Genomic DNA, 22,833 nt, shown 5'->3' with positions numbered 1-22,833 from the left:
TGTATTCCATTTTATTTTGCTGTGGTAGGTTAAAAAAAGGATTACAGGCCCACCAGAAGGAAGAGATAGCATCATTTTGTAATCCAGCCCATGGTTTCCTAGATACCGTATTGTCTCTTCTGTTCCGCTATGTGAAAAATGTTGAATATCAACAATGGGTTTCAGTGCTGTATTGTTGAGTTTTGTATGAACTAATCTAAGCTTCACTAAAAAAGAGAGAGAGAGGGAGAGAGAGAGAAAAGAAAGAAAGGGGGGGGGAACTACAGCTTTGGACAAAAGTCTATAGCCAGAGCATTCGTAATTCCCCATGCACAAGAGCTGACTGTGTCTCTGGGAAGACATTTTACTCATTTGCTTTCTTATTTCCTAGAGTTTTCTAGTTCTGCTCTCAGGTGTTTGCTACCTATTAGAATTTCACCTGTCGAGGCACAGTGGTTGAGAAAATTCGGCAACCTGTCAGCTGGTGTAGGTCTCATAAAGAGTAAAGACAGCTCTGTTCAGGGTTTGAAAGGTAAGCCTTTGCTTAACTCCTCTGCTGCCTTTGCTTATGGGATGCCAAGCTGATTGGCCTAGCTGTGAAACTTTGCAATATCTCTCTGGCTTGTAAACTAGTGCAGCAGCAATTTCAGTGTACCCAAAATGACAACGGTACGGAAGTGGGAAATAGAATGGGGGTGAAATGTGCCATACAGAAAACTTGAAATGGCTGCTGTATCACCTGTGAGGAGGTGAACGAATAGTATAGGTAGGCACACCTCTGTATATTGTTAAGTGAATATAAAAGCTCAGAGATGCAGTCTGACTTACGCTGCATTTCCTTTAAAGAAAAAGAAAAGCTGAACTATTATCCAGCCTTTAAATGGAACACTTGTTTTTGCCATTTGTAGATTGTGAAGTAGGGAGCAGAGGTTTTGGTGTATTGATAGCTGTAGGTTGTTGTTTGAAATTAAGTTGGTGGAGAATAACAAACAAGTTTTTTGGTCAGATATGCAGATGGTTTCAAAGTTTTGAAGTAATGCTTGTTGTTTCATCTTTTAAATGGTCAGTTTTATCTATTTTATAGAACTTACAGTGCAATGCCAGGCATAATTACTCAAGGTACCACTGTGTTCAGTTGTACTTACCCCCCAGGAAGGGTGTTTAGTCTTAGAAGCGACAATAAACAAGGCCATTTGTCAAGCTAGTAATGAGGTAGCTTAAGTCCAGTCACTGGAATTGTACACGATTTTGGCATGATCAGAATTATATGGGAATATGCATCAATTAAAAGTCAGCTAGTAAGAAAAATACATTGCAAGTTATCTGTCTTTTCTATTTGAAATAATGATATGTCTGAATATTTATATGCAGAACGCATAGGGAGTGTGTCCAGTGTAGCTGAAATAAATTTCTATGCCAGCAGATCTTCTACTCTATTCCAGTCAAAGGCACTTTTTAAATTCTGTAACTTTAGAACTACTAATGGGAGTCAGTATCAGTATCTGCAGTTACAGGCAAAACGTAATAACAAAAAGCTCATCACCATAGTTTCATGCTGGCAACATGCAAGCATTCCTTGTTGTCAGAAATGGTTTTTGCAGAGGGCATATGCTGGTCTGTAAGATCCTGTTCTTGTCCTATGCAACCTTGTTCTTTCAGCGCCCCCCATCCTTTTACCCCAGGAATTAGAGGCGTAGGCAGATGATGGTTTCTTAACCCCTGCATTTAGTGCCAAGCAATGATGTGCTCCCTGTGAAACCATTTCTGACCCTCTGCTTGGAGTGGTGAGTTTGAATTTTTCCCCTTCCTTGCCCATCATTGTCAGTCAATTATAGGATGGAACTGAACCAGAAAATCTGGTACAGTCTGGCAATTAGTACAAAGGGTTTCCAGTCTAGTGTAAAGACAGAGATGCAAGAGCCCCAGCAGCTAGAGAAATAGTTTTGATTGGCCATGGACATTGCATTTTAGTGCTGCTTGGTTACATCCTAAAGATGCTGCCTCCTACCCTACAGGTCTTCTCCTTAAAGTACTACATTATGGGCCTACTTTTGAGATGTCTTTTCTTTTTTTTTTTTGGTGGGCTTTCTTCCCCCCTTTTTTAAGCTTCTGCATCTCCCATTTTCAGACTGTCATTTTAACTCATCAAATAGACACATTTTGACTTGTACAACAAAGAGCCAAGTTATCAACATTCACAGAAACTGACATTTTTAATTCAGGCTTCATTATGTCTTTGATTCATGACAGTGAACTACAAAGACATTTAAAGTTTTTTTCCTTTTATTTTTCTCTTTTAAATTCAGCATTTGGGATGTTTGTCTTTCTTCTAGCACTTGTATTTCCCTTTCTACCTTTATCCTATCGTAATATATAATTACCACTATCAAAACCATCAGCTATTATCCACTGTGACTTTTGACCTTTGTTTTTCTCTCTCCACCAGCCGCCTCCTCTGTCCTAAATAAATTGTACAGCAAATTTAAACTGATTATTTTAAAGTTACAGAATATGAGAAGGCCATGGAATTTGCATCCCCAGTATTTGTTTTCTGAGAGTTTGAAAACATATTGCAACCCAATATAATGAATTGTTTATTATCAGTAAATATAAAACCATAATCCTGTAAAATAATCTGTATTTAAAATATAAGGAAGAAAGATGAAGGCTGATATGGCCATAGGATAGAGATATGTTTTCGGATAAAGCTTTAGCGTTTGTATCAGCTATCACAGAATATGCAAGGAATAATTTTGACAAGTAGAAAAGCGTTCAGTTTTTGTTATCAGTTAGTTCTGTACTGACAAGTTACTGCTGAATGAAATTTTCAGACCGATATATTGAAAAAGCCCCAGAACGTGGTTGGATGTCAAATATTGGAAACAATAGAGAACATGATTAAAATAAATTTTGGTTTTATAAAATGCATACATGCACCTTTGGCAGCCAACTTCCTAGAGAAGTTGTGCCTGGGTCTCAAAAGTATCATAGTTTTGTTGACGTAGCAAGACATTTTGTGCATATGTGAGCCATGAGTTTTCTGTTGTTTGGATTTGGTAACTATGTTTTGGAAAGCAGAACAGTGTGTGAAATTGCTAAAAAGTAAAACATTTCACAGACTATTAAGAACATGCATGTGTCTAATACGCATGTTTGTGGATTTGGTTTTTTGTTTTATTTTTTGCATGCTCACTTTTGTAGATCTCCTGTTGGGATTCTTCAAGAGTGCTTCAGATACATAACAAAATATTCCATTCATTTGTTAAAGTGCTTTTGCTTTATCAGTGCCCAGGAACCTAATAATAGTGATGATGAGATTAAAGTATTGCCCATTTCAATTGGTGATTCTTGTTTCTGTAATTAGAATTAAAGGCCTGGAGGACTGGAATATGGCTGAAGGGCATCTGCTCTTACTTTGGTAACTTCAGGATCATTTATACTAGGTTATTTCATATAGATTAGGCTGTAATATATAACAGTATAACCAATAATCCAGATTGTTGTATGTTTCTGGAATGACCAAGGTGTTATGCCTGGAGGAAACGAGCCAATATAGTCTAAAAAAAAAACCCTTCTGCCACTCATTTTCTTTCTCATGCAAGAACTTCCAATTTGTACCTCAAGCATAAGCAGCTAGCCTTGACTTCTGTAAAGGGGAGTGCTAACAATAATGATCTCTGATTATTATAAGTGATGATAAACCAGGGAGATTAGAAGAGCTGTTCTGCTACCAAAGATATTCACAGGTGGCAAATAGTGTGTCCAGTGTAAGCTATCTGATAGGCAGTCATGGGTCAACAGCTGCAATACCTGAAAGGTGTGTTAGAGTGAGTTGAGTGGCGTTGCTATCTTTGATAATTTTATATCTTCATAATTTTATTTTGGCACTCTGTCGTTATGAGTGCAGGCTGTTATGGGGTGGTATACAAATGTTATGAATAATAATAATAATTAATAATAATTAATAATAATAAATAAACAAATAAATACTAATAAAAGCAAACCTGCATTGTGAGTTAATTTCAGCAGAAATAAAAGCTAAAGAAGTAAACGCTCACAAAAACATTGAAATGAGTCCCCATTGCCCATGCATCTTCCACCTGAACCATGTGATTAGGTCAGCTTTACATGAAAACTGCCCTTTCTCAAGATTTAACCATGAGGACACACTTCCCAAGCTTTTGCAGCAGATCACTAACAGGAAAGATCAACCTTTATTTCACTAATATAGAATCCAAGTAACCTAGTGAAACACAGACAAGACGGATGAACTGTTGGTCATTGATTTATCTGTCCAGCGAGATGATGTCGAGGGAGATAGACTTGCATGTCCTGTAAAGGATGAGGTTCACAATATAGGGATAAACATTGATCCAGCTTTGTAACTGGAGGCACAAAATTCATTTCACCAGCTGTGGACCCTCTTGTATAGATAGAGCCTGTTATCCATGCTCTGGTAACCTCAGATTAGGTAACTGCAAGGTGTTGTATGTGCTGCTGCCTTTGAAGACTGCCTGGAAACTGCACTTAGTTCAAAACACAGACAGTAGACTGCTAACTGGAACAAGGCATTGGGGACACATTTTACCATTGTCCACAGGCTTCCATTCCAGTTCTGGGAACAATTCAAAGTGCTGGTGCTTAAATCCTTTTGTAAAACCTGGTGCTTGTGGGAATGTCTTTTCCTGTATCAGTGTGCTCATGCACTGGTATCATCTTTGAAGAACCTTCCACAGGTCCCCCAACCATCTCACAGGGCCTTCACAGTTGTACCACCTCACTTGTTGAACGCTCTCCCCAGAGAGGCTTCCCTGGCAGCTATGCTAATGTCTTTTATGTGGCAGGCAAGACTTTAATTTTTTTCCTAGGCTTTTAATCCTTATTTCCTTTTAATTCTGCTAGGAGTGTATTTAGTGCTGCCCTTTACTGTTGTCAGTTGTTTCACTGATTAATGTTTCTTGTTCTTTACTGTTTAATGACCTTTTGTATACTGCCCTAGAAATTATGAATTGAAGGGCCGTATAAAATGCAATCAATCAATCAATCAATCAGTCAGTCAGTCAATGAAGTACACATATAAGAACATAAGAAGACCCAAGGGTTTATCCAGTCCAGTAGTCTGTTCACACAGTGGCCAACCAGCTGCCCACGGGAAACCCACAAGTGCAACAGCACCTTCTTGCCCAGGTTCCTCAGCAACTGGTGTACATAGGGTTGCTGACTCTGATATTGGCTAGACATCAAAACTAGTAGCTACTGATAGCCGTATCTCCAGGAATTTGTCTAATCCCCCTTTGAAGCCATAGTTATTACGAAGCACTCAAAACAGTGGTGATAATCTAACTAGCCTGGCCACACATATGCAACCAAATGCCACTCTTGGTAACAAGGCAGCCTTGGTAGGGTCCCCCCCCCCCCAACACTGGTCCATGGGAAATATATTTTCCAGCTCATACCATCTCATGGTTTGACTTCCAACTCTCAAAGCGCAATCCTACACATGTCAGAATAAGTCTCACTTAGTTCAGTAGGTCTTACTCCCAGGTAAATTGGCATAGGATTGCAGCCTTAAGGAATCAGACCTTCATTTCACCATTCATTCAACAAAAGAAGACACATAGCACTCCTGCCCTGCAACGAATACCTCCAGATTCATGACGTAAAATAGTCTGGCCTAAAACCGCTATTGCTGTCTGACATTATACATCTAAATCTACTTATTTTCACTAATAATTTAGGATTTTGTAAGTGTCAACAGATACTTTGTTTCTGGTGATACAGCAATTTGTGCTCCGAGACACTTGTAGGGTCCCTTTGGGCAAAACCAACCATCGCTTGCTCGATAGTCACGGTTTTTAAAAAATACTTTGTGATCACTGTGGCCATGAGGAGAGCTAGGCAGTAGAGCAGGAATGGGAAACTTCCTGGCATGGACTAGATTCAGCCCATGAGGCCTTGTCACATGGGGTGCCCCCTCCCTCAGAGGAAATTCGTCACTTTCTACAGTTTTCATCCCAAAGGAATGATGTGACCACCTAAATGCAATGATAGACTTTATCAACCCTTGTTACATCACAGGATCATTCACATCAGCAGTTGCAGGATCCGACTCACTTCTTAGGAACTGCAGTAAGTTGCTGCAGGATGAGGTGGAAACCTACCAGAACAGTACTGGTAACTGGCTGCAGGAAATGGGTGTTCACAGAGTAAGGTAAGTAGTTGCAGGACCAGAATGGATGCCAGCAGGGTGATATGATAAGTATTTGCAGGAGCAGGATAGGTGCTCGCAGAATGAGGTAAGTAGTTGTAGGACTAGGATGGATGTCAACAGCACAATACAGGCAAGTATCAGCAGAATCAGGAAGGCCCACAATGCAGGTGAATAGCTGCAGGATTAGGGTGATTGCCCCTAGCTCAATAAAGGTAAGTAGCTGCAGGATCAGAGAGAATGCCTACATAGTAGAGCCAGCCATACACCACTTATAGAGTCAGAATGAGCTTGTACTGAGTTTGCTGTAGAATTAAGCAACTCTGGGTGGTTTTTGTAAACCTCCCAGAGAGCTTCAGCTATTGAGCAGTATAAAAATACAATAAATAAATTTTCTGACTGCTGCTGCTGTCCTATCTCTCTTAGCAGCCACTCCTTTGCTTCAGCTCTTTGGTGTACTAATGAGCCCACTGCTCTTGTCCCTTTTTGTACTTCTGGTCTTTTTTTCCTTTCTTCAAACCACTCTTTCTGAACCTCTTTGCTCTCATTTTATCTTTTCCCCCTTCTCTCCTTGTGCTTCTGCCCGTCTCCTCCTCCTCCCTCAGAATCCATGAGCCATTTAAAAATCCTGTGTCCTGATTCCCTTGCCTTCTGTTTAATCAGCTTTAGCTGTGGCTGTTTACTATTGCTGGGCAGCCAGGAACATCTGGAGGAGTGCATGGTGACCTTGATGACTTCTCACAGGCCTACACATCTGACCCGTCAAGGTCCCGGTGGATGCTTCCTCCTCAAAGTCCCACTCCTCAGAGAAGAGTGATGATGAGGTAAGCCAGCTTCTTTGGGAGCCACCACTTCAAGGTGCCTGGAGCACCTTGAAGTGGCAGTTCCTGAAGAAGCAGCTCCCCGTTTGCACTGCAGAAGTGGTGAAGAGGGAGCTGCCCCGGTAGATGGTGTGCTTGTCTGTGTCTACGAATGGCGTATGTCTGAAACTCTGAGTTTACACAGGCATGAACATTGGTTCCAACATCTGAATCCTGTGAAAGCAGAAGTTGGATTCACAAATGGAATAGCATCTACAGCCCAATCTGTTCTAGTAGATAGGCCCAATTCACACACAATAGTAACTCAGTTGTTGTTTTTTTGTTTTTTGTTTTTGTTTAAAATAACAACCCTGGATTACCACGAGTAAGCCAGCATTCTAGTACACACTGCTTGATTGGTCTGCTTGGCTCCTCCTACCAGCAGGAGGGGTTAAACAAGCCAAGCAAACTCTGTCCCTGGCTTGGATAGGTTATATCCACATCCAGAACTCTGGCTTGTCCCTCCCCAGAGAACCAAACATTTTAACCCCCAGATTGTTCTTGGGTTACAACTCTGGCTTGTCAGGGGAGAGACAAGCCAGAGTTCGTGGTTCAACACTAACCAAGCCAAAGACAGAGTGTCTCTGCTTGTTTAGCCCCTCCCACTGGCAAGAGGAGCCAAGTGGGAATGATCAAGCTATGTGCACTAGTATACTGGCTCACTCATGGTAACTCATTACCATTGCATGAGGACCAGGCCATAGAATGAGGAACTTCGGAGGCCAAGTTCATATTGCAGCAGAGCTATACATTCCCTGAATGGTTTGCTTTTTAGTCAATATTGGGTGCTTGTCAAGCAGAAAGGCAATTGTTATTATTATTTAAATTTATATACCGCCCCATAGCCGAAGCTCTCTGGGCGGTTTAAAAAATAAATGATGTCATCAGAAAACTTATCGCTGTGGATATGAATATCAACAAAGTGCTAGGTAAGTGAATAATAATAATGAACCTGAACTATGTGGGTTGTGTGAGAAAGCAACTGACGTGACATTTAGTGGAGAACGAGAGATCTAGAGAAGCCTTCCCCAACCTGGTACCCTCCAGATATTTTGGATGGGCCATTTGCCATACTGGCTGAGGCTGATGGGAGTTGTAGTCCAAAATCATCTGGAGGACACCAGATTGGGGAAAGCTGAAATAGATGTTGCACAATGTCCTTGGTGACCACTCTGACCACTCTAGTAGAGTGATATCATTTTGGTGTCTGCTGCATTTGTGACCTTTAATGTCCTATGTCATTGGACCATTGTTTTTGTTTGTTTTAATATTTGTTATTTTTTTCAATATAATAATAATCAACTAAATAATGTTCACACAAATACATCAGATTTATGAGAAAAATGTAACATATTGTTGATGTTATATTGTTACTTTATATAAACACTGTATTTCTTCGATTCTAAGACACACTTTTTTCCCCATATAGACACCTCTAAAAATGGGGTGCGTCTTAGAATCGCGGGTGCGATTATTATTCTTAGAATCAAAGCTTTTTTTCTGTTGGTGGTACTGAAATTAGTGTGCGTCTTACAATCGATGGCGTCTCACAATAGAAGAAATACGGTACATTCATTTTTATTAATGTATTTTGTAGTTCACACTCCCCTCTTACCCTGATATATTTATGAAATTATGCTATTTTCCAGATTCTTAAATAGCAGACATGCTGTGTCATCGGTTTTTATTTATATGAAGCTGCCTACCATAGGAGATGTACTTTGACAATTTGCTCTTTAAGATTAATGAGGTTTATTAAGAATTTTATTAAGAACTTGTGTATTTACTCCTAAAACTCCTATAAAAAGCTCCAGGCAGCCCCACCATTTCTTATTTTGTGCAATTACCCATTTAGTTTTCTTCCATCTTTTCTCTTCTGACATGCTTGTTTATTTGGTTTCCACTTTCCAGCTTATTCTGTTTAGTGTATACAGTTCTTTTATACAATTCCTCTAAAAGTCTACCCTTTTCAAGAAAAGTGTTATTATCCCATTATGATTCTCTCACTGGCAAAAGACTGTAGAAGAGAGATTTATATGAGCTTTGATTAATCTGTTGGGGAAAGATTGTTCAGGAAATGGGTATCTTAAACTATTTAGCCTTAAGGGATGGTAGGGTGCATTCACACATTACCTTAATAATGTAATAATTGCACTTGCCACTTAATACTGTCAGTGATGGGTTTTCCCTCCTACCTAGATCATGTCCCATCAGAATCATACTTTCTCTAGTAGGCTTGATGAAAGATGAAGCAGCATGTGTGGCTTTTGAGGTTAACGCCCAATATAAACTTTGGTGTATTTCTGCAAGTCTTTTGCTGCTGTACAAAAGCATCTGATACATTTCACTATGAAGATTGGGAGGTCTGAATGAAAAAGAATGAGCTCACTTATTCCATCTGCAAGAATCTTGCAGATACCGCAGAACGTTGCCTCTTTAGCACCCTAGCAGTTCAAGTTCTCTTTGCTGCATGACCATAGCAAGCAATCCTGCAAGTTCAGGTTATGAAATGGTAGCTATAGCAAATGCCCAAGTGAACAATATAAAGTGTGAACTTGTCATGACTTATTGACAGGCTTGACACATTGCTTCACCGGTTTTGTAGTCTTAAACTGGGGATGCTTTACAGGAGGAAGGCCCTAGCACTACCAATCAGAAAGCATTGTACAGTAATTCAGTTTTTTCTCCTTTAATGCATTTTCTGCAATAAGGAAAAAGATGGAAGAAGTAGTGGGTAGGTTACAAGTGGAAAATGACAATTTCTGGATCCCCTGTAAAATTTTGTGAAGGAGTCAGGGTGACAGCACTATAAAAGCCTTGTCTGGAAGCACTCTGGGTACCCATGTTTGTTTGTTTTTAGAACCCTGAAGTTCATCAACCAATACCACGTACAAAATAGTGGCTCACAGAAAGAGAAATACACTAAGAAGTAAGAAACTAATCTAAAAAATGAAATTTTAGAAACAATCTAAAAAATGAAATTTTAAAGGCACAGTTACAAACAATTCCAACAAGGAGAAAAGATAGAAGACAACAGAGGAAACCAATGTGGCTCCACAAAAAGCTTATTGATGAACTGAAAACAAAAAGGGATACATATAGGAAGTGGAAGGAAGGCCAGGCTACAAAAGAAGAGTACAGACAAGTGGCGCAGAAGTGCCGAAATGGCGTCAGGAAGGCTAAAGCTGTGAATGAGCTGAGATTAGCGAGGGATGCTAAAAGCAATAAAGAGGCTTTCTTCAGATACGTGAGTAGTAAAAGACAGAGGAAAGAAATGGTGGTTCAACTGCTTAATGAGGATGGCAAATTGATAACAGACGACAAAGAAAAGGCTGAAGTGCTCAATTCCTACTTTGCCTCGGTCTTCTCCCAAAATCGGGTCTATGACCCCCCTGGAAAAAGTGAAGCAGAAGTTGAGGGGGCAGGATTGCAGTTTGAGATTGATAAACAAATGGTCAAAGAACACCTAATTTCCTTGAATGAGTTCAAATCTCCAGGGCCCGATGAACTGCATCCTAGAGTAATGAAGGAGCTAGCAGAAGAACTCTCAGAACCTTTGTCTATTATCTTTGCAAAATCATGGAAGACGGGTGAGGTGCCGGACGACTGGAGGAGGGCTAACGTTGTCCCTATCTTCAAAAAGGGCAAAAAGGAGGAACCTGGGAACTACAGAGCAGTCAGTCTGACATCCATCCCTGGGAAAATTCTGGAGCAGATTATAAAGAAGTCAATCTGTAAACACCTTGAAATCAATGCAGTGATTACTAGAAGCCAACATGGATTTGTCAGGAACAAATCCTGTCAGACTAATTTGATCTCATTTTTTGATAGGATAACCTCCCTTGTGGACTGTGGGAATGCTGTGGATGTCATATATCTTGACTTCAGCAAAGCTTTTGACAAAGTACCACATGACATTCTGATTAACAAACTAGCTAAAAGTGGGCTAGATGGAACAACTATTAGGTGGATCCACAGTTGGCTACAGAATCGGACTCAAAGAGTACTTATCAATGGAACCTTCTCAAACTGGGGAGAGGCAACGAGTGGGGTGCCGCAGGGCTCAGTCCTGGGCCCAGTGCTCTTCAACATTTTTATTAATGATTTGGACGAGGAGGTGCAGGGAACGCTGATCAAATTTGCAGATGACACCAAATTGGGTGGGCTAGCTAATACCCTGGAAGACAGAAACAAACTTCAAAGTGATCTTGATAGGCTGGAGTGCTGGGCTGAAAACAACAGAATGAAATTTAATAGGGATAAATGCCAAGTTCTACATTTAGGAAATAGAAACCAAATGCACAGTTACAAGATGGGGGACACTTGGCTCAGCAATACTACAAACGAGAAAGATCTTGGAATTGTTGTAGATCACAAGCTGAATATAAGCCAACAGTGCGATATGGCTGCAAGAAAGGCCAATGCTATTTTGGGCTGCATTAATAGAAGTATAGCTTCCAAATCACGTGAGGTACTGGTTCCTCTCTATTCGGCCCTGGTTAGGCCTCATCTAGAGTATTGCGTCCAGTTCTGGGCTCCACAATTCAAGAAGGATGCAGACAAGCTGGAGCGTGTTCAGAAGAGGGCAACCAGGATGATCAGAGGTCTAGAAACAAAGCCCTATGAAGAGAGACTGAAAGAACTGGGCATGTTTAGCCTGGAGAAGAGAAGATTGAGGGGAGACATGATAGCACTCTTCAAATACTTAAAAGGTTGTCACACAGAAGAGGGCCAGGATCTCTTCTCGATCCTCCCAGAGTGCAAGACACGGAATAACGGGCTCAAGTTATAGGAAGCCAGATTCCGGCTGGACTTCAGGAAAAACTTCCTGACTATTAGAGCAGTGCGACGGTGGAATCAGTTACCTAGGGAGGTTGTGGGCTCTCCCACACTAGAGGCCTTCAAGAGGCAGCTGGACAACCATCTGTCAGGGATGCTTTAGGGTGGATTCCTGCATTGAGCAGGGGGTTGGACTCGATGGCCTTGTAGGCCCCTTCCAACTCTGCTATTCTATGATTCTATGAAACCAGGTGCCTCTGGATTCATGCTTGGCCCAGGAACTTCTGATTGGTTCCAGAACCAAGCTCACAAGTCCTTTCACACCCAAATCCATTCCTGCTTTTAGTGTTATCTTTCAGTAATCTATGTTTGGGTGGGTGGGTGGGTGGGTGGGTGGGTGGGGGCTTTTTAGTTTCTGCTATTTTTAGACAGTTTGGAGTCAGAACCATTACTGATCTATTCTAAATCACCCTCAAATCTGCCTAGAGCAGATTGGTGTGTGCATATTGTGGGATTTTGTGAGATCATGAAAGACAGTTTACCCCAAAGGCTTAAAATATCATTAGTATGCAACTGACATGACATGGTGTAAAAGTCTTAAAATATTACAAAAAAGCAAAAGTTGCAAGTATAAATTATGTTTGTAGCAATTACCATGAAAACTGAAAAAATTGGTCCAGGATGAAGATTTAATGACTTTGTTTAAAGATCTGGGTATGGCTATCCAAATAGTTAGGTATAGCAGAATTTTAATATTCTACTTGTATTCCATTTTTTTTAAATGATTTTGATAGCAAGTCCAACTTTGTCAGTCACTCATACTCCATCTTGTTTGTTTATTGCCATTAAATCAAAAATTGGTTTACTTGTCTTCTTTTTCACCACTATCTATATAACAGTATTATTTTATACTCATATACATTATAATGTCTTGCCCTATTGAAAAGGCTTAGGTTGAGTTACAATACTTGAAATAAAACTAAAAAGAAATCAAAACTACAAGATCTATAAACACCATAATATCCTCCTCATACTCCGATAACCTCGGTGATTAAGGCTATCAATGGCTATTAACCATGTTGACCATATGCTGCCTCCATTATCAGAAACAGTTTGCCTATGTGCACCAGTTGCTGGAGAGCATGGGCAGGAACATAGATTACCATGTATCACACTTTGCTTATCATTCCAAAACCTCCTAAATGGCCCCCATTCCTCTTTAAATTGATTTATTCTGTATCTTCCCTGCTTAACTCAAAGACCCCATGAATGCTTAGGGTTTCCAAATCCAACATTTTAATATGCCACTATTTAGTCAATGTATTTCCTACCCCACCCCTCCAAAAAAATACTTGGCCTAAAGAAGCCATGCTGCTGATGTCATATAAAAGAGTAGTTTTTGTTCTTTGGTATTGCATATTTCAGATAGGTTAATAAGCAAATTCTAAAATCTAATGGATCCTAGAAGGATTCTAGGATATTGCAAAATATTACTAATATTAGTTTGTTTCCAGAATCTCCTTGCCTCAGAGCACTTCCACCAACAATGCATAAACTCTGCTTTTCCCTTTCCACACTTCCAGCAAATATCCTTGTAATTTTCATGAATCTTAGATAACTGTAAAGAAATCATATGCCACTGAGTCAGAAGCTTAATTGAATATTCTATTAAAGAAACAGAGGATATAGTCCAAATATATTTCCACATTTCATCTGATGTTCTTTCTCCAGGTATTCTCGCCCATCTTTGAATGTAATCTGGTCTACTATTTTCTTCAATGTGCATTATAATTTGGTAGTTTTCAGTTAGCATCTTTTTGGGTTTGCCCCTTTTCTCAAATTCATTTAATTGTCTTAATCCTCCCTTCTGCTTTCTTAACCAACTAGTTAAATAATCTCTAATTTTATTCAAACAATTCAGGTCTTAAACATTTTATTCTCCAATTGGTCTAAAAATTTAACCTGATTACTATCAATCCAATCAACAAATTTATCATATTTGCCATTTTATAAAATTACCAATTATGCCACTTTTTATTAAGTTATGGATAAAGTAAGACTGATGCAAGTGGTGATTTTGAAGGGCATAGTTTATCACAAACTTTCAGAAAGGCTGTGATAACCCAACTGATTTCCTTTAATAAATACCTTTCTTTCAGATGCATCCAAAGCAGGGCTTTTAATGGCCTTTAAATAAAACTTTCTTCTAAATTATTTAAATATCCTTCTCTAATTTCATGATATGAGTCCATAAGCCACATTAAACAATTTGTTTGAAAAAATCCCTTCAAGTAAGCGCCCTTCTTTTCTATTAATACTCATTGTTTTAAACTTTATTCTAGATTTTTTAAATTCTCCCACACAAAGATATTAATCATATATTGACACGATTTCATTCTTGATTGCTTTATAGTATTGTAAAACCTGAAATTAGTAGGGCCTCTCTACTCTATCAAAAGCTTTCTCGGCAGCCACCAAAGTTATCGTAGCCTATTTTTCCCCAGTCTGTCATTTTACAAATATACCCATTATCCTGCTTTTAATAAACCCAGTGTGAATTAACTAAATCTAACCTGCCTGCTAAAACTTCAGCAAAGTTTAGCAATGAAATAGGGCAATATGAAGTTAGTAAATGTAAATCTTTTCCTGCTTTTGGAATAATCATCTTTGCTTCATTCCAGGTATTTGGTATATTTCCTATGTCTAAAATAACATCCATTACTTTTGATAATAATCTCTTCAGAAATTTTGTAATATTCAAAGAGAATCCATCTAAACAAGGTGCTTTCTTCAGCTTAGCATTTAATATAACTTTTCTCACTTCCCCTTCTCGTATTGGTTTCTCCAACATTTCTTTATCCTGAAATGTATACATGAGAGTATTAAGTGATGGCTCTGTCCTTGATCACATATGGCTGAGTACATAAAAAGTATTAATTTTCATTTCATTTTTTACAAATTTCTATACTGCTCCATAGGCGAAGCTGTCTGTGCAGTTCACAAAAATTAAAAACCATTAAAACACATTATACAAAGTACAAAAACGGTATTTACATAAAACCATATAAATAGGTACCACAGAGAGCAACAACATATATCTAAAAACAGTTTGACCCTATTCAGACGACACACTAAGCAGCTAACCCTTTTGCAGAAAATGGTTAGTGAGCATGTTTAAGCCATGGTTATGAAGCCACCATGGTTAGGAATGGTTCACATGACATGCAAAGCCATAATGTTTAGCTCAAAATGTTTTACCACCATGGCTTAGCATATCATCTGAACAGGGTCTTTGATAAACCATCAGCCAAAGACAATCCAAGACCTAATCTGAAATTCATTGTATATTTGTAAAACTCTAGCACCATATATCTGATATGCTATGTATTGAGAACTAATTTCGAGGGCAGAAGTGCCTTGATTAAGATTCAAGATTCATTATTTGTCTCCTTGTTTGGTTTAAAGAGCTACAGCTGTTTTGGACTTCTTTGATGGATCACATATGTTCTGTCCTAATTCTGGAAGGGAGGATGTCAGTGGCCATGCTACCTGGCAATAATGACAGTTGCTTGCCCAACACATCTGGAGAGCACCAGGTTGGGGAAGGGTGCTTTTAAAAAAAACAGAAGTATGGGCCCTATATTGTTCTTCACCAGTTTTCCACAACCCCACAGTCAACTCTGCACAGCATATTCTCCATACTGTCCACATGGTTTATGTACTTTGGAAGAATGAGAATTTTACTTGCATTTTCTGTCTTCTTGGGGAGGATGGGATGTTAAGGCTTGTTAGCCTTAGCCCATAATTTCCCTGCTTTTTGGTGCTTGGTTGAAAACTGTACAGCCTTTCTCTGTGTGTAAAGCTTAGGTTTTTTGTTTATTGAAATTCATAGCTTTGTGTAATGGACAAATTGATATTATACAGTTGAGAACCAAGCCAGTGGCAGCCAGGATATTACATCTTGACAATATCTAATATAAAATCAAAGCCAGGGTTATGAGTTCAAGCCAACTTTGGGCCAGGCACACACTCTCAGCCCAGCCTACCTCACAGGGTTGTTGTTGTGAGGATAAAATGGAGAGGAGGGGAATTATGTACGCTGCCTTGGGTTCAGTGGAGGGGAAAAGGTGAGATATAAATACAATTATAAATAAATAAAAATTAAGAAATCCTGGTTAATCTGCTTGATTCTTGAAACAAAGCCCTATGAGGAGAGACTGAAACAACTGGGAATGTTTAGCCTGGAGAAGAGAAGATTGAGGGGAGACATGATAGCACTCTTCAAATATTTAAAAGGTTATCACAGAGGAGGGCCAGGATCACTTCTCAATCATCCCAGAGTGCAGGACACGGAATAATGGCTTCAAGTTACAGGAAGCCAGATTCCAGCTGGACATCAGGAAAAACTTCCTGACTGTTAGAGCAGTACAACAATGGAACCAGTTACCTAGGGAGGTTGTGGGCTCTTCCACACTAGAGGCATTCAAGAGGCAGCTGGACAACCATCTGTCAAGGATGCTTTAGGGTGGATTCCTGCATTGAGCAGGAGGTTGGACTCGATGACCTTCCAACTCTACTATTCTGTGATTCTAAGTGCCATCTTTATCTTCACAATATTTTGTCCTCACACCAACCCTGTGAGGTAGGGTAGGTTGAGAGTCTATGACTGGCCTAAAGTCATCCAGTGAGCTTCTCCTCACCTTCAAGGAAAATGTAAACCAAATACTTGGTTCTATGGCATGTGCTATGTTTATTATCACATTTTATCCTCACAAAAACCTTCTGGGATAGATTAGGCTGAAAGTCTATGAGTCACTTTTGACAGAGGGAGGGTTCCCCCTTTTTTGTTTTGAACTACTCTTTCTCCATCAGACTTGTACCAGTCTTCCTGAAATTTTCAAAGTATATAAAACCACCACCTCTTTCTGATAACTGAACATTTCAGAAAAATTGGTCAAACTGTTCCAAGTTTATGATGGTTAGAATGACACCTCCCATCACCTCTTAGGAGGATAGAACTCTTGTTTTAATGGCTGCCTTAACTATAGCTGCCACAGTGGTGGCTGCTATAATCTAATCACTGTACCTTACTCCCTTTAGTAGAACTCAAGAGTGCTCTCAGCTTTATTAAATTCTGTGTGGTGGACTATTTGGCGAGTTGGGGTGTGTGAAATCTGTGGGGAAATCAGAGTGTGAGGATGGTCCTCCTCGTGCACCAGTATCCCAACAGAATTTGGTGAGGGGGATCACCACCACCCCACCTTTCCCAGCAGATTCAGCCCCCTCCCCAACCTGCTGAACAGTATCATCTCTTTTTCCTCAGCCACTGATATTATGAGGTAAATGGCCATTTCCTCCTACTTCTCTCAATGTTCTAAATAAGCTGTGATGGGAGAGGGAGGTGTTCTTGTTTCTGGCCACTCATGGAATTTTCCGGGTCAATTTAACAACATTGTGCTCAACTGTGCACTGACAACTGTTGTGGCCCATGACACATTCCATCCATATACCATTTTTAAACTGCTTTCAAAGCATTGTGTCCTGCTTGAAACCCAATATGGTTCCTAGTAAACAATGCATTACTTTCTAGTTGCTCACAAGCTGACCATTTAATCTTTTCTAGAATTTTGCCAGATACAGATTTTGGGCTGACTGGTTTGTGGTTTTCTAGATCCACTTCCCCCTTTTTGAAGATGGGGTAACATTTATCTGTCTTCAGTCTTCTGGCACCTCACCTTTCCCCCAAGATTTCTGAAAGATTGCAGACAACAGCTCTGAAATAATACCTGCAAGCTCTTTCAGCACCCTGGCATGTAATCCATATGGCCTTAAAGACTTGGACTTATTTATAGTAGCTAGGTGTTCTCTAATCATCTCCTTACTTATTGTAGGCTGCAGGTTCTTCCTTATATCATTGTTCTACTTGTCCTAGATGCATATGTAACCAAAAGAAAAAAGAAAAGAAAGAAACTTACAAAGAACCATTGAACTTAAAAATACACCCCCTTCACAGAAGATATCCTCTACATATTGATGATAACATCAACAGTGCAACTATCTTTTCAAGAAAAAATGTTCTCCATGAAAGATATGTCAAACAACAGTGAACAACGCATCCCATTTGTTCTAGATTTCCGTCCAACATCTCCCATTGCCTGTCAAACAGGGAAAGCTACCTATTCAGCAAGCCTCCTGTTATGTCCTTCTGTCAGCTGCCAAATCTATGCAGATTACTAGTGAGACCTGTTCTCAAACCACTGATCAACAATCGTGGATCACATCCTTGTGAATCCCAGCACTGCATCACCTGTGTTTGTCTTAGGGAGGCAGTTACTTTCAAGAGCACTGGCAGGACTTATTACATCAAACAAAGCATTGTCTGCAGGTCTTGCAATGTAATTTATACCACTGAATGCAAAGACCCAGGATATCATATTCAGTATGAAGGTAAAACAAGAACCAACCTACACACACATTTCAGGAACTACAAGTCTACAATCTTAACAAATTGGAACAATCAGTTGCAAAACACTTCCGTTCAGAAAATCACAGCCGATCAGATTCATCAGTTATTGCAATAGAAATGCCATGTGATCCAAGAACACTGGAAACAAGAGAAAACGTCTGGATATAGAAACTTAATACCTTAACAGCACATGGCCAGGTCTGCACCAAGCAGGATATGACATTTTGAAAACGGTTTGAAAACTGTATATGGAGTGTGTCCTCGGCCCCAACAGTTGTCACTGTAAAGGAGCACGCACCAGCAAAAGCCGGCCCTTGGACTGGATTTAGCACAGATCCCCAGAACAAACGCTCACAGCTCGCAATTTGGAGGTTTAAGACCATTTATTTCAGGAAATGGGTAGGTTACATGGGATTAGCAACTAAAACTATTAAAACATGCATATATATAAGAACCCAGAAAAAGCAAGCCAGAAACTAAAACTACAGTTCATACATCACCCAGCCTTGGAGTCAGCCAGCCGCACTGAACTCCCCCCACAAAGTATACTTTATAGTTCCTTTTCTCCAACTCCTTCCTCCCTCCCTTTGGCTTTTCACATGTAGATCTTTCACACCTCCACCTGAGATGTTAATGTCTCTCAAGGCCAAGCGGACATCCTCAGGCGGTTCCTGGTTGCACCATTCTCCCCCATGCAGCTGGGCCGCTTATCTCCCTCTTCCTATGAATCATAATAATAAAATTAACACGTTAAAAGACAGACCAGCCCCAGTTCCATTCACCCATCCCTTACAGTCACTAGTGTTATAAGCCATTGTAAAGCAATAGTGTAGATGTTGGGTTATTGTGCCAGAACTTTTCTCCTTCTGGAACTCTGTTTGTGCTCAGAAACAAACACACATCACGCAGGTCTTACACAGCAGAGCTGGTTTATTTCCTTCAGGCTTCTGTGCAGTTCAGTTCAGATCAGCACACTGAGGCATACACAGAGAGCAGTGATCAGAGAGCAGTGATCAGTTCCATTTTACACAAGTGAGAAACTATATACAGATCTACACAATTCTTATCTACATTACATACAGCTGTGATGAGGCTAACTTAGAATCTTGGCAAGGTTCCCAGAACAACCTCTATCTCAAGGTAATTGCCCACAGATATACTTTCTCTGTTTAACCCTGAGATAGCCATACACACACAATTTTAATGACTAAGCAAGTATTTCTTTTCATATACTTAACAGTCCTCCTCTTGCGCATGTTGTTTAAATTGTGTTACAATCTGAGACCCAGCTTTAAAAGCATCTCTTTGTGTTTTACCATTGATACTGGTTTTGTGAATAAATCAGCCAACATCATTTCAGATGGACAATATTCAAGCTTAATCCAGCCCTTCTGAATTATATCTTTCACATGAGAATAACGAACATCCACATGTTTAGTTCTTGGTTTACACTTTTCAGATGTAGCCATACTAATACATGCCTGATTATCCTCAAATATGGTTACTGGTGTCTCAATTTCCAACCTTAGATCAGCAAATAATTGTTTATACCACTCAATCTCATTACAAGCCAGAGATAAACTGATATATTCTGCTTCTGCACTAGAGGTTGCTACACAATTTTGTTTTCTTGTATACCAATCAATCAAAGATTGATTGTAAAAGAATGCTGCTCCACTGGTAGACTTTCTATCAATTGCGTTAGCCCAGTCAGCATCTGCATAAACACAGAAATTTCCATCTTTGTGTGTAGATATTTCCAATTTGTGATTGATTGTACCTTTTAGATATCTCAATACACGTTTTACAGCTGTCCAATCAGTTACAGAAGGTTTTGTCATTTTTCTGCTTAAAAGATTTACAGCAAATGTAATATCTGGTCTACTTAGGTTTGCTAGATAAAGTAAACTTCCAATCACACTCTGATATTTCTGTATGTCTTCCATTTCAGTACTGTCTGTCTGATTTTGAAAATCAGTGACCATAGGAGTGGCAACAATTTTACAATTCTCCATGCTGTGTTCTTCCAGCAATTTTTTAATTTTGCCACTTTGTTCAATCAGAAATGACCCTGTGTTAGAATCTTTTGAAATTTGCATTCCCAAATAACTTTTCACTGAACCAAGGTCTTTTAACTCAAAATGTCTTTGCAGCTGGTTTACAAATGTGTTTTTCTGTTCTTCTTCATTAAAAACCAGTAACAAATCATCTACATAAATCAGCAAATACACTACATTTGAACCATCCTGTTTTGTGTACAAACAATGATCAGCTTTGCTTTGTTTAAAACCCATTTTGATCAATACATTGTCCAGTTTCTTATTCCAACACCTTGCTGCTTGCCTCAAACCATATATGGATTTTTTCAATTTACAAACTAACCCTGGATTTTTAACAAAACCTTTTGGTTGAGTCATGTAAATTTCCTCAGTTAAATCTCCATATAAGAAAGCTGTTTTGATGTCAAAATGAAATACATTCAATTGTTTTTCTGCTGCAATTTTTAACAAAAGTTTTACACTTGAGTATTTTGTTGTAGGTGCATAAACTTCTTCAAAATCTATTAGATATTTTTGAGCAAATCCTCTTGCTACCAATCTTGCTCTGTAACGTTCCACCTGTCCTTTCTCATTTTGTTTTACTTTGAATACCCATTTACAGGTAATGGCTTTACGACCTTCAGGTAAAGGTACTAGCTCCCACGTTTCATTTTTTTCCATTGCTCTGATTTCCTCTGACATTGCTTCATGCCAGCCCTGAGCTTCTGTAGGTTCCATTTCCTGAATTTCCTCAAATGAAGTAGGTTCATAGGCTATTAGTAAAGCTCTATGAGAAACCTGTTTGCTTTGGTATTCATCTGAGTAACGAATTGGAGCTTTGCGTTCCCTTTCTGATCGTCTTGGCATAGTTACAGGCATAGTTTCCTCCTCTACAGTTTCTTCCCCCTCCCTCTCTTGCTGAGATTGTTCAGGAATTTCTTCTGTTTCTACAGCTTTCTTTTCTACAGGCAAACTTACATACTGTTTTGTTTCCTGCATTTGTTCATGAAAAACTACATCTCTGCTCACAATTACACTTTTGTGATATGGAGACCACAAACGATAGCCTTTTGTTTGTGTATCATATCCCAACAGTTTACATTCCAAACCTCTTTGAGCTAGCTTTCCTGGTCTGTTTTCTTTCTGAATATGAGCAAAACATTTACTTCCAAAAACCCTTACATGTGACACTCTAGGTTTTCTTTTGTAAAACATTTCATATGGGGTTTTTTCATGTACAGAGTGGTAAAGCCTGTTTAACAAATAATTTGAGGTGGACAAAGCTTCTGCCCAGAACAGATTAGACAATCCTGACTCTTTCAATAGAGCTCTTAACATGTTCTGCAAGGTTCTGTTTTTCCTTTCTGCAACTCCATTTTGAAATGGTGAATATGGAGCAGTAAGGTCATGTTGTATACCCTCATCACTGAGGAATTTTTTAAATTGGTTGCTAAGAAATTCACCTCCCCGGTCCGTTCTTAGATTAGCTATAGGTTCTTTAAATCTATTTTTACTCCACTTAACAAAGGCTTTAAACTTTCCAAAAGTTTCACTCTTCTGTTTTAACACATACACAAATCCAAATCTACTGTAATCATCAACAATAGACAAGAAAAATCTGTTTCCTCCTTGACTTGTCTCAAAAGGACCTGCAAGATCTGCATGAATTAATTCAAAAATTCTTTTTGTTGTTCTCTCACTATGTTTTGGAATGTTTGACTTATGACACTTGGTTTCACTGCATACATTACATTCTACATAGTTAGAACATGGTTTGATTTTCACCCCTTCACACAATTCTGGGATCTTAGAAATTGTTTTATAGTTAGCATGACCAAACCTTTTATGAGTTAAATGGATACACTCTTGGTGTGGTTTGCAATTGGCTATTGTTTTTGTTGTGACTTTGCTGGCTACAACTTCATTTTCTGTACAAGTATTAATCACATACAAAGATTCTTTCATTATTCCCTGCACACACACCTTGTTTCCCTGTTTTATAGTACAATTTTCTTCAGTAAAACAAACCTCATATCCCATTTCTGTTAACTGAAACACACTTAGAAGGTTTGTTTCTAATTCTGGTACATATAAAACACTTTGTAGTTCAACTCCCAGACAATCAAAATATACATTACCCACACCACAAATCTGGATTTTTGTTCCATTTGCAAGGGTAACACACTTTTGCTCTGAAGTAGAAGTTTCCAAGGTTACAAATGAAAGTTTGTCTTTTGCCATACTTATTGAAGCCCCAGAGTCCAAAAACCAAGGATTCATTGTCTCTTTGATTCTTGCTAGAAGACACTTCTTTGTTGATTCAGCTTCATTCATGTTGTTTTCTTCTCTCCACTTTGCTGTCAACAGCTTTTTCTTCTTGTTGTTGCAATCCCGCCTTAAGTGTTCTGTGGAACCACAGTTAAAGCATTTCTTTGCCTTTAATGCAGCCACCACATCAGAAGATTTATGGCTTTGTTGAAATTCAGCCACAGGATGTTTAAA

The 22,833-nt window shown here is 39.2% G+C and overlaps 1 long non-coding RNA gene across 1 annotated transcript in view; it reads left to right on the top strand.

Moving 5' to 3' along the window:
* Positions 1-311: 311 nt before the first annotated feature.
* The window catches only part of LOC134402107 (uncharacterized), a 137,708-nt gene continuing 115,186 nt past the window's right edge, over positions 312-22,833 (top strand). Inside the window, exon 1 of the long non-coding RNA XR_010025697.1 lies at positions 312-511. This is a non-coding gene — a long non-coding RNA (uncharacterized LOC134402107). The remainder of the gene's footprint in view (positions 512-22,833) is intronic.

This window comes from Elgaria multicarinata, chromosome 8 (assembly GCF_023053635.1).
Source record: "Elgaria multicarinata webbii isolate HBS135686 ecotype San Diego chromosome 8, rElgMul1.1.pri, whole genome shotgun sequence".
Lineage (NCBI taxonomy): Eukaryota > Metazoa > Chordata > Lepidosauria > Squamata > Anguidae > Elgaria > Elgaria multicarinata.
This window is presented reverse-complemented; position numbering and strand designations above follow the sequence as displayed.